General features: G+C 43.7%; 1 pseudogene; it reads right to left on the reverse strand.

Moving 5' to 3' along the window:
* The window catches only part of LOC145409077 (uncharacterized), a 44,258-nt pseudogene extending 28,918 nt beyond the window's left edge, over positions 1-15,340 (reverse strand).
* Positions 15,341-15,684: the final 344 nt, after the last annotated feature.

Here is a 15,684-nt window from a genome sequence, read left to right on the forward strand (position 1 = left end):
TCTATCTATCTATCTATATACTGTACCTAGGCTGCTTCCCCCAAGGAAAGACATATAGCTGAGACAAGACAACACACTCCCCATTTACTCATCCATTCAAACACATTCAATCGCATCTTAGCCCCAAAGGAAAGAAGGGACAGATCCTCACCGCACCACAACGCACAAGGGTCAACTGCGCAGTGCAATCAGTGACATCCACAGCAGGGCCCGACAGAAGAGCTGGTTTACCCCTACCACATCAAAATAGACTCATCCCCTTACGCGCACCTGACCTGACTAGCTGATCAGACCAAATGCAGGAGAATATCCCCTCAGGGCTGCATCATCATTTATTCATTCACAATTTCTCTCCATTTATTTCTGTCACGCACAGCCACTCTTCCTTGCTTAACAGACATCCCTCTCGCATCCAGCGCTCTCTTCACACTGTCCATCCATCCTATTCGTGGTATCCCTCTCAGCCTTACACCTCTCATATCAGATCTAGTTATCTTTTTCACCAATCGCTCATTATCCATTCTCTCCATATGCCCAAACCATTGCAACACCCTCTGCTCAACTCTACCAGCCATCTCCCGAACATCTCCAGTTCTCCTTCGCACTTCATCATTTCACACTCGATCCATACGCGTAACTCCACACATACTCCTCAGACACTTCATCTCCATTACATTCAAATTTTTCCTCTCTGCTACACCCATATTCCACGTTTCAGCCCCATATAACACAGTCGGTATCACAACACCCTCATACAGCCTTCTATTTACATCCATTCTAAGCGAACGACATCTAAACACTTTTTTTATTCCTCCCAGCACCTTACCCATTTCATTTATTCTAAACTTCACTTCTGCATCTATTCTTCCATCCACAGCAACATGTGTCCCTAAATATTTAAAACACTCTACCTCCTCAAGCAACTCACCATTCAAAACTATATTCATCCCCCTACCACTACCAACCTCGTACACTTCATCACTTTACTCTTATTCACATTTACTTTCAATTTCCTCCTTTCACACACCCTTCCAAACTCTATCAACTGTCTCCATCTCTCCTCTGAATCAGCCACCAGTGCAGTATCATCTGCAAACAGCAGCTGCTTCAGATTCCACTCTTCACCATCAACATTCACCGGACTCAGACTTCCACCTAAAACTCTTGCATTCACCTCCCTTACAACACCATCCATATAAATATTAAACAACCATGGCGACATCAAACATCCCTGTCGCAGCCCCACTCTCACGGGAAACCAATCACTCACAGCATTTCCCACTCTTACACACGTTCTACTATTTATATAAAAACTTTTCACCCCTTCTAGTAACCTACCATCAAGTCCATACAATCTTAAACCAGTCCACAAAGCCTCCCTATCAATTCTATCATAAGCTTTCTCTATATTCATGAATGCCCAAAACACATCCTTGCCTTTTGCTAAATACTTTTCACACACTTGTCTCACAGCAAACACCTGATCCACGCATCCCCTCCCTCTCCTAAAGCCACACTGCTCATCACCAGTTACTCCCTCTGTACCCTCTCTAACTCTCATAATTAACACTCTACCATACACCTTACCTACAACACTCAACAGACTTATACCCCTAAAGCTAGTACATTCATACTTATCACCCTTGCCTTTATACAACGGGACCACACAAGCACTTGCCCAGTCAATTGGCACCATACCTTTCACAAAGCACACATTCAACAATCTTACTACCCAGTCAACAATAGTCACTCCACCACCCTTCAGACATTCCATAGCACAGCCATCCATACCTGCGGCTTTCCCTGTTTTCATCTCCTTTACTGCCTTCTCCACTTCCTCCTTTGTGATCAAAGAATCATTCAACTCTCCCAACACATTTATTCCTTGAACCCTTCCATCCGCCACAATCTCAGCCACCCTTTCCTCCTCTACATTTAACATTCTTTCAAAATACTCTGCCCCTTACTGCATCCATCTCAATTAACATCCTTCCATCCTCTGCTTTTATTAGCTCTTCCTTCCCACACTCTCCCTCTCTCACCCTTTTAACCTCCTCCCAGAACATTTTCTTATTCTGTTGAAAATTCGCAGTCAGCCGCCCCACCTCTCATCTGCTGCCACTTTAGCATCACGCACAACCCTTCTCGCCCTATTCCTCTTTTCCTTTTACCTCTCATATTACATATGCTTTTTAAATGGCGTGGGGAATGTGTTTGTCCCAATGGTGGCAACATCTACCGGAATACTAAGCTTTTCAGAAGCACCCCATTGGGTGCAGAAGGTGAAAAATGCAAAAAACAGGGGTAGGGTTCCAAGAAGCAGACCAAAAGAGATCTGGGACAAGATAACAGAATGTGACCTCAGGGATAAGGGACTAAACAGGGAGACTAGCACAGATCAAGCAGCATGGAAAGCTGCCATCTAGCAAAAAGGCCAGTGCATGCAAGCATGTGGTAGCCTTTAAAAACGATACAAAAATACAATATAAACTGTATGACGTTGCCCATTTCATGAATAGGAAGCAGTCTGCTCAGTCCATGAACTGGACAATTTCACAGAAGTAACATACATAGATATCATAAGTGTTATATTCAATTGAACTTCCAGCAATGAGTCTGAAATTAAGGCTAGGGCACATCAGAGATCACTCCTGAGCCTGGTGCTGTTCATAATAGAAATGGAGGCATTATCAAGAGATTTCAGGAAGGAGTGCTCATGGGAAGGAATGAAACACGCAAAACTGGACAAGTTATAACGGTCGGCAGGTCTGGAAAAAATAGCACTGGGCACCTTTTTTTGTAGGATTGTAAGGCTATGTTGCAGATTTTCATTTTGATACTGGTCACTTAATTCAAAAAATGAAGTTATTAATTGAAAAACCGCAATGAATGGAGATATGAAAAAGTGTGCATTTGGGCATCCATATGTGTGTAGCTAATGTATTTGTGCAAAAATTACTACATCAACCTTGGGTCTACACCTGGTGTAAGGAAACAAGGAGGAGGAGGTGGACAGTAGGTTTCTGTGCGGTCCCATCCTGGGTGCCTTGGGATGCAGGTCCATACTATCTATCTCTATTGCCTGACTCCTTAATCCCATTAGGGAAGGCCACAAACAGATCCCTTCCATGTTGCCCTGTCCCCTGCCATTTCACTGCCCTCTCTCCAGCTCACATCCTTCTCTCTCATATACCTTTCCACTCCAGCCCTCCATCTCATCCTCGGCTTTCCCCTCCCTCATCCCCTCTCCACCTTACATAAACTCTCCTCGTTAGTCTCTCATTCTCCATCCTCTCCATATGGCTAAACCTCCTCGATGTATTTCTCCTAACGCTTTCTATCGCATCCATATCCACACAACAATGCTCCATCACTTCCTCGCAGTAGCAGAAAATGCTGTATTTTGGGCATGTTTGGGACTACTAACATTACAGTACAATATATGCATTTAGGGACATTATGAAAAACTTTAGAACCTGATCATTCAAATACTAGAATTATAGATAGTGACATTCCATGTGAGACCATAATATATGCGTGCTATGAAGTAATTATGATACTGATGAGGTAAAAAGTTTGTTACTCATTTTTTCCCATTGCACTAACTGCTCTAGTGACCAACATTCACTTTTTAATCACCAGGTGAATGGATTGATGTGAGATTATACAACCCTGCTGCATACCTGAAAGGTTAAAAACAATCACTAAACTGACCTTGACTTTCGCTCCAAGTGTAAGGTCTTGCCGCCGTTTCCTCATTAAACTGAAGGCAGAAGCCATCTGGGCATCAGTCATTGACAAATTCCGTTTTGCTCGCCCTTTTTTCTTTGCCTGAAAAAAGAATAAATAAATAAAATTAAGTTAAGTGTAGTAATGTAAAACATTTAACTCCTGTCGGGCTGGTTCTTTGTAAGGTACGGTAGTTTACTTCCCCTGAGTCACTGTTTTATAACCAATCTTAATTGTATCTCATATGAAGCTTGCAATTTGGCTTGTGTAGACCTTCACTGTATCTCTGGTGAAGTTAACTGAATTAATCTGGGAAAGATTCTACAGTACATGACAAGTTTAAAAGTATGATACAAGCAAGCTTTCATTTAGTCATACAGTTTATCTGGATACATTACTAGAATACAGTCTGATACATCAGGAAAGAGAAAGCACTCAAAGAGCACATACAAGGTTTGTTCAGAATGTATCCGACCTCATTTTTTTCCTCACCAACTCGTTGGAGGATAGGGGTAGGCTTTTGTGTAGTGAAATGCAATCGCCACATTCGTGCACTCACCAAGACATGTTGGAGTATCCAAATCACGATCCAGACTTTCTGAAGACTGTTACCACTAGAAACGAGACTTTGGTGTAAGGGTATGACCCAGAAACCAAAGCACAATTATCTCTGTGGAATGCAGGATCACCTCAGCCAAAAAGAACATGACAGGTTCACAGCAAGGTGAAAAGTATGCTGGCAGTTTTTTTCGGCTACCATGATGTTGTGCACCACGAATATACATCAGGTCAGACTGTCAACAAACATTACTACCTCAATGTTATATGTCGTCTTCGTGATGCAATTCGGCAGAAGAGATCAAGCTTTTGGAAAGCAGCAAGTTGGAAGCTGCACCATGACAACATCCTTGTGCATTCTTCTCAACTGACTCAGGAATTTTTGGCCAAGCACAACATCCTGTAGGACCGGCAGGCTCCCCACTCACCAGACATGGCTCCATGCAACTTTTGGTTATTCCCCAAGCTCAAAACTCTGCTGAAGGGTTCCCAATTTGAGATGAGAGAAGTGATCATGATATGACAAAGCACCTGCAAGAAATACTGAAAGTGGAAAGAATGCTGATTATGTGTGTCAGGTCAGAAGGGGCCTACTATGACGGAGATTAGTGTCCTAGCTCAACAGGTTAGCTATTAACTTTTTTAGAGCCAAAGGTCAGATACTTTCTCAACAGACCTTGTAAGTGAATGATCGCAAAGCAATCAATCGTACAATACGGCTGGAATGTACTACCATGATAACAGACTAGGGTACAGTGTTTGGCATGCTAAAGGTATGTCTTGAGTATGAGATAGGGCAAGGAAAAGCAGTTAACCCTTAGCTAGTGGCAGCGGTTGCTCAGAAGCACCTAATAAAAAAAAACTGTCTTTATATAGATGCCCCTGACAACAGGATTGGAACATAAATATTGTTACACCACATTACGCAAGGTTTTAACATAATCTATATATAGACTTTACCACATGTAAAGTTTTAACCCGTACTGTGCTAGAAAAAGAAAAAAGAAAAAAAGATACCCTTCACTGCCAGCCAACTTTTTTATTTTTTTCTGGCTAAATGGGCTTAATACATCAATATAAGATCCCTGGCACTAATAAAAGTAATCACCAAAGCCAGAAAGTTGGTTGAATCAAGTCAGAGTGGTGCCACTCCACCTGTGAAATCTTCATGATTACTGAGAAAGCAGAGTGACTGCAAGCCTGTGAAGACTGTCACTCACCTCCAGCACTATTAAATCAGTGTTGTGCGCATAGCAGAGAAATGTCTGAAGTAAGCAAGATGAGTTATTACCTACCTTCCACTTTACTCTGGTTGCTTGCAACGACATATCAATGCTGAAGGGTGTAGATCTACGTCACTGGCGTTTCTGGGGGGGGACGTAGATCTACATCGTTAGCGCTATATGGTTAATATACTACAGTGAATTCTCAAATTTTGATGGGGATATGTGCCAAAAAAACGCATCAAAATTGAAAACGTTGAAATTTAAACTGAACTTCATATGGGAAAAATTAGTTTGGGTCCAGGGCCTCCGAACCTAACTACCTAAAATCATGATTTTTTGCCCACACCCCCTGTAAACTTTATGAACTATAACTGTGGTAAAGTAACTGTAGTTCTGCATTGTATTGCCATAGTGTCAGCATGTGTATACTTGCTGTATTTCTGCCCTTTCCTGTATTGCCATTTCTCCTTTGGCTGCGAATATTTGGAGGTGCCAGGCTGCTTTCATCCATTACCACTGCTACCCGAAGAACCACTCTTGCTTGCCATCTTGAAACAGGTAAGTTGTGACAAAAATACAAAGAACATACAACTAAACTGCGGTGAAATGCATGTCCACATATGGAAAGTACAGGCTGAAAGTGCAGCAATTGGCTGTAGAGGGCTGGTTGCTGGCAGGACAGTTGCAAGATGGCCGCTGACAATAGAGCATCGCCTTGCACATGGCTTGTTGTTGTTGGTGCCTACTCCCATCCGGGAGCTCGTCCTTAAACAACATGACTATTTTTTTTTCTCAGTCTCTATTGTTCATTTCTATGTTGCTCCTTATTTGTATTCATAATTACTGTACAGTAGGTTCACACAGTGCGTGAGAGATTGGGTGGTCCATGACCTCGTGCACTGGGAATTCGCGTACTAGGAATACATAATCTTATGGGAATAATTACATATGGGCGGTACCCCCTCATACCTGGACATTTTTTGGCCCTTAGAGACATAATAAAGGTCATATGTTTCAGACACTGTACTAAAGCTATAGCTACAATAACAAAAATATGGGTAGTCACCTTAACAACAGTAGACAACAGGCTTGATGACCTTAAATAACAGGGATTCCGAGGTGCGGCAACACTTACAGCGCCGCATTCCCCACCACACCTCCCACCGCACCAACACTTCCCTCCACAGACTCCTCTTGATCACCTTCCCCAGGAACATCAAAGTCACTCACTTCGGCCATAAACCCTTCAAAGTCCAATGCTGACACTTCTGACATTGCATCCTCTTCATCCTCAACAGGAACAGGAGCAGACGATGTCGCTGGTTCCGCAATTTTACCAACTTGAGCCTGCTGTGTGTAGCTTGTTATGAGCGTTTGTCTTCTCCTGTTTATTTCTTTCCTGTGCCTGTCTGTCCAGAAACGGAAGAGTCTGTCAATACCAACCAGAAGTTCCTCCGTTCTTAGGTTGCTCACTTCCTGTTCCTTCACCTCTTCCTTGAGCTTATCCACGGCAGCAAGGATCTTGCTAATGTTTGACATACACAGATCAGGCCTGCCTTCCATCACGCTAGGCAGCTCAACTTGATTCTGTCTGGCGTCGGGCTCTGCATCAGCCTCGTCTATCAGTTGCAACACTTCCTCGGGAGGCTGTTCCTCAGTAGCAGTGTGCACTTCTTGTATGTCCGTCAATGTAACGTCCTTGAAACCTGGTACAGCTTGTGCTGCTGTCAATGTTGCTGCCTCAGCCTCAGCCAGTGGATGAATGGCCGTCTCCTGGGTGATGCATAAGTGAGGCACGAGCATTCGCCATGCATGGTTCACCGTTGCAGGTGTAATCTGGTGCCTGGCTTGTAGGAGAAATTCAACTGCGTCCTTCACCGTAAAATTACGCCAAAATGCCTCAACAGTCATAGCATCTGTGGCAGGTCGGGATACAGGTGCTGGTGGAGATGGAACGGGAGCAGATGCCTCATCAAGGTCTTCGTCGTGATCTTCTTGTAGGGCATGAAGCTCCTCTTGTGTGTCGGTCTTCCTGCGTAGGTAGTCGTACACTTGCTCATGGTAGAAATGCTTCACCGTGGCGATTAGTTCTTGATCCAGTGGCTGCACTAATGACATCATGCGGGACGGCAGAAACACAACACGACAATCCTTATGAAGATCTTCAAGGTATGGAGGGTGACTTGGTGCGTTATCAAGCACAAGGAGCATCTTAAATGGAATGCCCAGTTCCCGACACTTGGCCCTGGCATCAGGGACACACCGCCTCTTTAACCAGTCTGCCATAATGTTCCCGGTCATCCAACCATTTGCGGACTTGTACCAATACACGCCACTTGCATCCATGTTCGTGAGGTTTTTGTAGCACCTTGGGTGTGAAGCTGTGTGTACAACAACTGGCCTCATCTTGTGGCTCCCAGACAGGTTTACAGTGAACATTACCGTCATCTTACACTTCTGGAGCTTGCGATCCGGGGCTTGTTTCTGTCTTTTAGCGATGTAAGTTAATTTGGGCATGACCTTGTAATATAACGACGTTTCATCGATGTTGTAGATCTGGTCCTTGGTGTACTGTCCCTCTTCAATAATCGCTCGAAATATCGCAGGATAGTTTCTCGCGGCCAGCTCATCAGCAGAGGCACGTTCACCAGACACTTTCACGTAACGGAGTTCCTTGCACTTGAGAAAATGGTCCAGCCATCCAACCGATGCCCTGAAAGGTTTTTCCACTTTTTAACCTGCGAGATGCTGCCTTGTAAAAGAGCTGGGCTTGGTTCCGAATAAATCTTCCAGTCAGTGGAACACCTTCCTTTTCTTTCCTAATTATGAAGGTGGCAAGATAGCGCTCCATTAGTATCATAGCACCATTTCCCACCCGCGAACGGCCGTCTAGGTCAGAGGCACCATACGTCTTCACTATAGCCTTAATGGCTTCACGGTTCTTCCACAAAGTTCTCACTGTAGATTCAGCCAGTCCCAGGGTTCTCCCGATAGCAGTGTTTCCTTGACCCTCCTACTTCATCTTAATGATCTTTAACTTGGTGGCGTGCGTCAGAAGTTTCTTAACTCTTGGGGTTGGAGCCATGGTGTGGCGAAGTACAGGCAGCACAAAAAACACCACACGTTGTACACGACAGGTTAGCTGTAGAGAGCGGATCCGCACAGTGCACAAGACAGGACTGTTATGGCGCGCCCGCTCCCTTGTACCCCAAGCTGCGCAGTAGAATGCCCGGGAATTTCTGCGCATCATTATGATGACACGTGACGCGCTGTGTGAGGGGTGGTCGCGCACTAGTAGAAAATGGCATTTTTGAGCCACTCCTTGCCTCTGCCTCGCGTTCTGTGCGGTAAACTCGCGCATTGAAGGTTTTTTTGGTTATGATTTTTGGTCACTCGCGCACAATGCGAATCGCGCACTGCGTTGACGCGCACTGAGCGAACTTACTGTACTTCTCTTCGTTTCAGTATTCTGCCTACTGTACAGTATTTGCTACCACCTGTAATTCATTTTGTTTTAGTATTTCTACTATTGATTCTCTTCCTCTAATTTCTCTTGTTATATCTTTGAGTTATTAAAGTACTGATTAATTAATAATAAGTATATTTATAGAATGACGGGGAATCGTCCAGGGTGCGAATTGTCCTGACGGGAAATCGTCCATGTTTTGACGGGGAATTATCTGACGGGTGAACTGACTTGACGGTGAATTGTCTCGGAACTATATCATCGCATGCTTCATGTACTGTATGAATAAATGATGTTGATTTTCATTCTCTTCTTGACACATGTCACATATGATATTAGGTTAGGCTCATACTTTTTCATATAATCTTCCTTCACTTCTAGCATTTTGGTTTGCATCAAAAGTATTATCTTTGCTTGTTTTGGTTAGAGTCTGGCCCTGATAGCATCGAAATATGCGACTTTGCATCGAAAAGTAAGGTAGGCAGACCACTCCAAAATTCATTGAAATTTGATTCATCGAATTCTAAACTGTCGAAATTTGAGATTCCACTGGAAAAAAAAAAAAAAAAAAAAAAGTATATATATATATATATATATAAATAAACTCTACCGTAATGTGGAACAGTTGCTATATTTCATCAACATAGCAAAAAGGGTGTTGCAAGCATCTGGTTGGTGGAGTGGTATGAGTAGATTGTAGGCTTCTTTATTATGCCTTGAAAATGACCAAATCTAAAATGGTACCATATACACCTTCCCAACATTCTCCTTCCACATCAGATCTCAACTCTTTCTCTTCATTTTCCCCTTCCTTCTTTTTCTTCACAAACCTTGGCAGCATATTTGTTTCTCTCACTATATGTTCAATTATATCCCTGTGTACAAAAGACAAAAAAATCTCCACTGGATCCTGGGGATTTTGCAAAACTACTTTGACCCCTGTGTCTCCTGTAAATGCCAATCGTTCTCTTCTAACTGAAGAATAACTCAACCAATTGGAGCAGTGTCATCACTGCCATCAACTTCTGCACTTGACAGATTATCATCTGGCTCCTCTGCAATCTCAAGTTGTGATTCATCATTATCAGTGTCATCACCATTATTATCAGATGTAGAATTACTACTAATATTATCAATGAAATCATCATCCAAATCCTGATCTAGAATAAGTTGTATCTCATCATTACTAATGTTTCTCCTTGTGTGGGACATGATTATATCTACAATATCCAAGTATCAAAAGAAAATCAGAAATTGAGGTCTACAAGAAAAACAATGAGTGTTGTGTCCCCTTTAAGAGCCAGGAACAGACTGAGTCAGTGACTGAGCAATCTTATATACGCCACCCACTACCCGTATGTTGCCAATTAGGGATATCTGAGGCTCTAGGGCACTTATACACTGCCGACTATATATAGTCGCAGCTAGGATTTACAGGGGACAATTTTTGGGGAAACATCTATATACAGTCTCCCTGCATTTTTTCAGCAGATTCTACAGTCTATATATAGTTTTGCTGCCTGCAAAGGGTTAAACACTTCTATGAGCATAAGACAAGGACAGCCAATTAAATACTTCCATAAGCATAAGACAAGAGTAACCAGTTCAATACTTCTATGAGCATAGGACAAGGGTTTCGTTTTCGTTTTCGTTTTTAAAGGCTCCAACATGCTTGTATGTGTCGGCCTTGGTCACCTAATGGCGGCTCTCCATGCTGCACGATCCATTGCAGCCTCCCTGTTCAGTCCCTTAACCCTAAGGTCACACTTAATGACCTCGTCCCATGTCTTTCTCGGTCTACCCCTCATAACCCCACCCCCAATATTAACACTTCTCACCTTCCTCACCCAACTATCATCCCCCATCCTCTCCACATGTCCAAACCACCTCAATCTACCTCTCCTCATCACAACACCAATACACTCCAGTCCCATCCTACCTCTCAACTCTTCCATTGTAAACCCAGCCCCTCCAGGCCTTGGACGCAGGGACGCACTGCACATCCACCTAATCATTGTCATTTCTGTACGTCTGAGCCGGCGAATGTCTTCCTCCTTCACTGCCCAGGTCTCACTGCCATACAGCATTACACTCCTAACACACGCTGCATACAAAGACCCCTTAGCACGTAGGGAGAGCCCCCTCAATGTCAGGAGAGGCAAGAGCTCCCTGAACTTCTTCCAACCACTTCTCACCCTAGCCACAGAGCTAGCTCCAGCCCCACCTCCAGCACACAACATGTCTCCTAAATAACAAAACTCTTCCACACACTCAAAAGAGATTCACCAGCAAGTTCAATTCTTTCACGTCTGACGATCTCCACCTGCTCACCCCGGCACGCCGTACACATAAAATCAGCATTATCTCGCAGTCTACCTCTGATACCACTACATCTCTTATGCACCCATTTATCACACACACCGCACAAGATGGAATTACTTCCCACGCCCTTGTGGCAAACTGCACATGGCCACTCTCCCTCGTCTTTGACAGTACCGCCACCAACCCTAGATATCATCACTTTTGTTTTATCTGCATTTACCCTTAAACCCTTTTGCCCCATACCATCTCTCCACTTCCTAAACCTTTCCTCCGCCTCCCTTTCATTCTCTGCAATCAACACCAAATCATCAGCATACAACAACTCCCACGGGAGTCCGTTTCTAAAGTCACGTGAAAGGGCTTCAAGTACCATGATAAACAACATGGGACTCAAGACTGACCCCTGATGCACACCAACATTCACGGAAAACTCATCACTCAAATCTCCATTCACTCTCACCTGGGTGTGAGCACCCACATACATGGCCATAACCACCCTAACCAGCCACTCCTCCAAGCCAAGCTTTCTCATTGCCCACTTCACCACCTCTCTAGGGACTCTGTCAAAGGCCTTTTCCAAATCAACAAAAACAAAATAAAGATCCCTTCTCCTACCAATATATTTTTCCTGAAGCTGTCGAACAATGAATATGGCATCAGTGGTCCCCCTACCTGGCATAAACCCAAACTGCATCTCATCAATATTCACTCTTTCTCTAATCATACCTTCTAAAACTCTCTCCATTACCTTCATTATCTGATCTAAAAGCTTTATACCTCTATAATTCCCTCTTTCCAGGGCATCACCCTTCCCTTTATACACATTTACAATTACACTCTTCAGCCAATCATCTGGGACAACACACTCATAAATAATCCTATTTATCAGGTCAGTGACTAAACTCACCCCTATATCGCCTGAGGCCTTCAACATTTCGGCAGTCAACCCAGACACACCTGCTGCCTTCCCCACCCTCATCCTGCCTATTGCCTCACTCACAGTAGCAGTATCAATCAAAGGCCAAGGGCCAGACACTGGATCTGCTGGCTCCAAACCTTCCCTGTCCCAGTCAAACTCCTCATTCAACAACCGGTTATAATGCTCTCTCCATGCATCTTTAATATCCTCACTGTTCACCACTACCCTTCCTTCATCATTCTTCACACACTGCTCACCTATGATATCCCGATTATCCCTCTTCACCTGACCTGCCACCCTAAATATATTTTTCCTTTCCCCATGATTGAGGTTATCAAGTAATTGTCTCTGTGACTCAGACTTTGCCCTGTATACCTCTCTCCTAGCCCTACGCTTGGCAGCCAAATATTCCTCTTTGCTACCACCCTTCTTCCATTCCCGGAAAAGCCTTCTTTTCTCCTTAATTGCAGCTTCTACACCCTCATCCCACCACCAAGTTACTTTATGTCTTGGTGGTCCTCTTGTCCAGCCGCATGTTACATTAGTAACTCTCAAGAAATTGTTCTTGAGGGCTCTGTACTGTTCATTAACGCCTCTGTCTACAGCTCCCTGTTCAGCCACCACTCTCCTCAACTCGCTATAGAAGGCATCCCTTACTACTTGGTTTTTCAGCTTCCATATTTTCCTCCTAGGTACATAAGTCCTCTTTTTCATCATTTGTTCTTTAAGCACCATATCACAAATCAATAGTTTGTGCTGCTGCACACACTCCTCACTTCCTATAACTTTAACATCCCTCACTAACCTCCTATCGGCCCTCCTAACCAGAAAATAATCTATCTGACTGCTATTTCCCCCAGACTCATACGTAATTAACCTACTGTCTCTTTTCCTAAAATATGTGTTGCACACAATCATGTCCGTTGCCTCCCCAAACTCTAGTATCCTTTCCCCTTCTGCATTCCTTAGACCATATGCACATCCCCCATGCACTCCTTCATAACCTTGGGCTGCTTCACCTACATGACCATTTAAGTCCCCTCCCAAAATCACTATCTCATCATCCCGCATACCACCCACTACACGTATTAAATCATCCCAAAATCTATCTTTCTCTGATTCATCCAATCCTGCCTGTGGAGCATATGCCGATATAATCACAGCTATCTTTCTTCCCAACAGAATTTTCACAACCAATATCCTATCGCTTACTCTCAAAACATTCATAACATATTCCACCCATTTCTCCGCAACCATCACACCAACACCTCCATATCCGTCTGTCCTCCCCTGCCAAAACAACTTATAGCAACAGTCCCTCCCAACAATCTTCCTGGCTGATCCACCCCTGTACCGGACTTCCTGCAAACACGCCACGTCCACCCACCTCCTACTGAATGCCTCAACGACTTCCCCTGCTCTTCCCCTCAAACTTCCCACATTCCATGAACCCACCCTCATCCCCATGGGTGATTTACTGTCCTCAGGCTTGCTTTGAAACCTTTTTTGTTTTGTCATCTTCAGTATTAATAACCAGTTAAATATTTCTGTGAGTGGAAGGCAAGGATAACTGCATTAACTTATGCAATCTGGCATGCCAAAAGTATGTCTAAGGTATATTATGATATATGGAAACCCAATTAAATACTACAGTACTTTCAGAGTTAAAATTTTTCTAAAATCTGTGTTGTCCTTGGACACGCTCACTTCAAATTTCAGAGGCTGTACTATGTAGTACAAATGTCTCATTTACGTAAATAACTGCTTTACTTTGCTTTTTCAATAAGTATTTATTTGCCAAAAGAGTGTTGGGGAGTAAGTTCATCTTCTGCAGTGTCTGTGGTAAGCAAGTACATGAGACATAGTGGTACTAGAGGTAGACTACGAGATAATGCTGATTTCATGTGTGCGGTGTGTCGGGTAGAGCATGTGGAGATTGTCAGGCATGAAAGGATTGATCTTGCTGGTGAGTCTCTTGAGTGCGTGGAAGAGTTTTTTTACTTGGGAGACATGTTATGTGCTGGACGTGGGGCTGGACCAAGCTCTGTGGCTTGAGTGAGGAGTGGTTAGAAGTTCAGGGAGCTGTTGCCTCTCCTGATACTGAGAGGGCTCTCCCTTTGTGCTAAGGGATCTTTGTATGTGGCAAGTGTCAAGAGTGTAATGCTTTATGGTAGTGGGACCTGGGCAGTACAGAAAAAGGATACTCATAGACTTAAATGTACAGAATTGACCATGATTAGGTGTAGATATGCGGTGCTTTCTTGAATGCAAGGACGGGGGGGAACCTAGGTTTATGAAGGAAGAGTTGAATGGAAGGATGGGAGTGGGGTGTATTGGTGATGTGACGAGGAGATTAAGATGGCATGGGCATGTGGAGAGGATGTGGGATGACAACTGGTTGCAGAATGTGAGAAATGTGAATGTTGGGGATACGGCTGTAAGAGGCAGACTGAAAAACACAAGGGACAAGGTCATAGAGTGTGACCACAGGGATGAGGGACTGAACAGGGAGGCTGCCAGAGATTTAGGAGCATGGACAGCCACCATTTGGTGACCAAGGCTGCTGACACATGCAGGGATGATGGAGCCTTGATAAACACAATGAAGCGATGAAAAATGTATACCAATTGAATTTAAAGGATGGTGAAAACTCACCTTGGTCTTGCTAAGTTTATTTCTCTTCCTGGGCAGAATTTCTTCCTCTGAGGGCTCCCTTTTGCTGTCTTCTCCATTACCTTCACCTCCTGTATCATCATCTTCACCCTGTGAATCTACTAGATCAACTTGCAGGTTTGCACCTTTATCTAGGATGACAGAGACCGGCTCTTCAGACTCTGTCTTTAAAGATACCCTAACAGGAGCACTGTGAGTTGTTGGATGTAGTTCACAACTCTCAAGATTCGTTGTGCTTTGTCCTATTTCTGTTGCAGGAAGTCCTATCTGGGTAGTGGATTGTGCTACTTGCACCTCATGAAGAGCTGTTGGCTGTGATACTTCAGCCACATGATGGACAGTAGGTGGTAACACCTGACCTTGTGTCCCGTGGTGGGTAGCTGGTTGTGAAACCTGGGCTGTAGATAGAAGGTCCATGGACAAGTTGCTATATACTGGACCCTCCATTGCTCAGATTGACAACATTGCTGCTTTCTGTAATGAAATATATAATATGCTGAAAACAATGCCAATACTAATAAGCAAAAAAATTTATAAATACTGTCCAGTAATCCCTCATTTTTCATGGGATATTTGTCTGCAGATTTTATTACTTGTGTCCATTTTTTCAGGGGAATGTTTTTATTTTTTCCTGTTGGTTCAACATCAAATCTCATATCACAAAAGTTCTTGCACCTGGGAGCTAGGTGTTTCATGCTCAATTGACCATGCTCTCTCCAAAACCAACCTTTTTCTCACATGCTGCCCTAATATGAGCACTAGCCAGTGCATCATCATTTCAGATCATCATA

This window comes from Coenobita brevimanus, chromosome 79 (assembly GCF_032717465.1).
Source record: "Coenobita brevimanus isolate Jiangsu-jjx chromosome 79, ASM3271746v2, whole genome shotgun sequence".
NCBI classification, from domain to species: domain Eukaryota; kingdom Metazoa; phylum Arthropoda; class Malacostraca; order Decapoda; family Coenobitidae; genus Coenobita; species Coenobita brevimanus.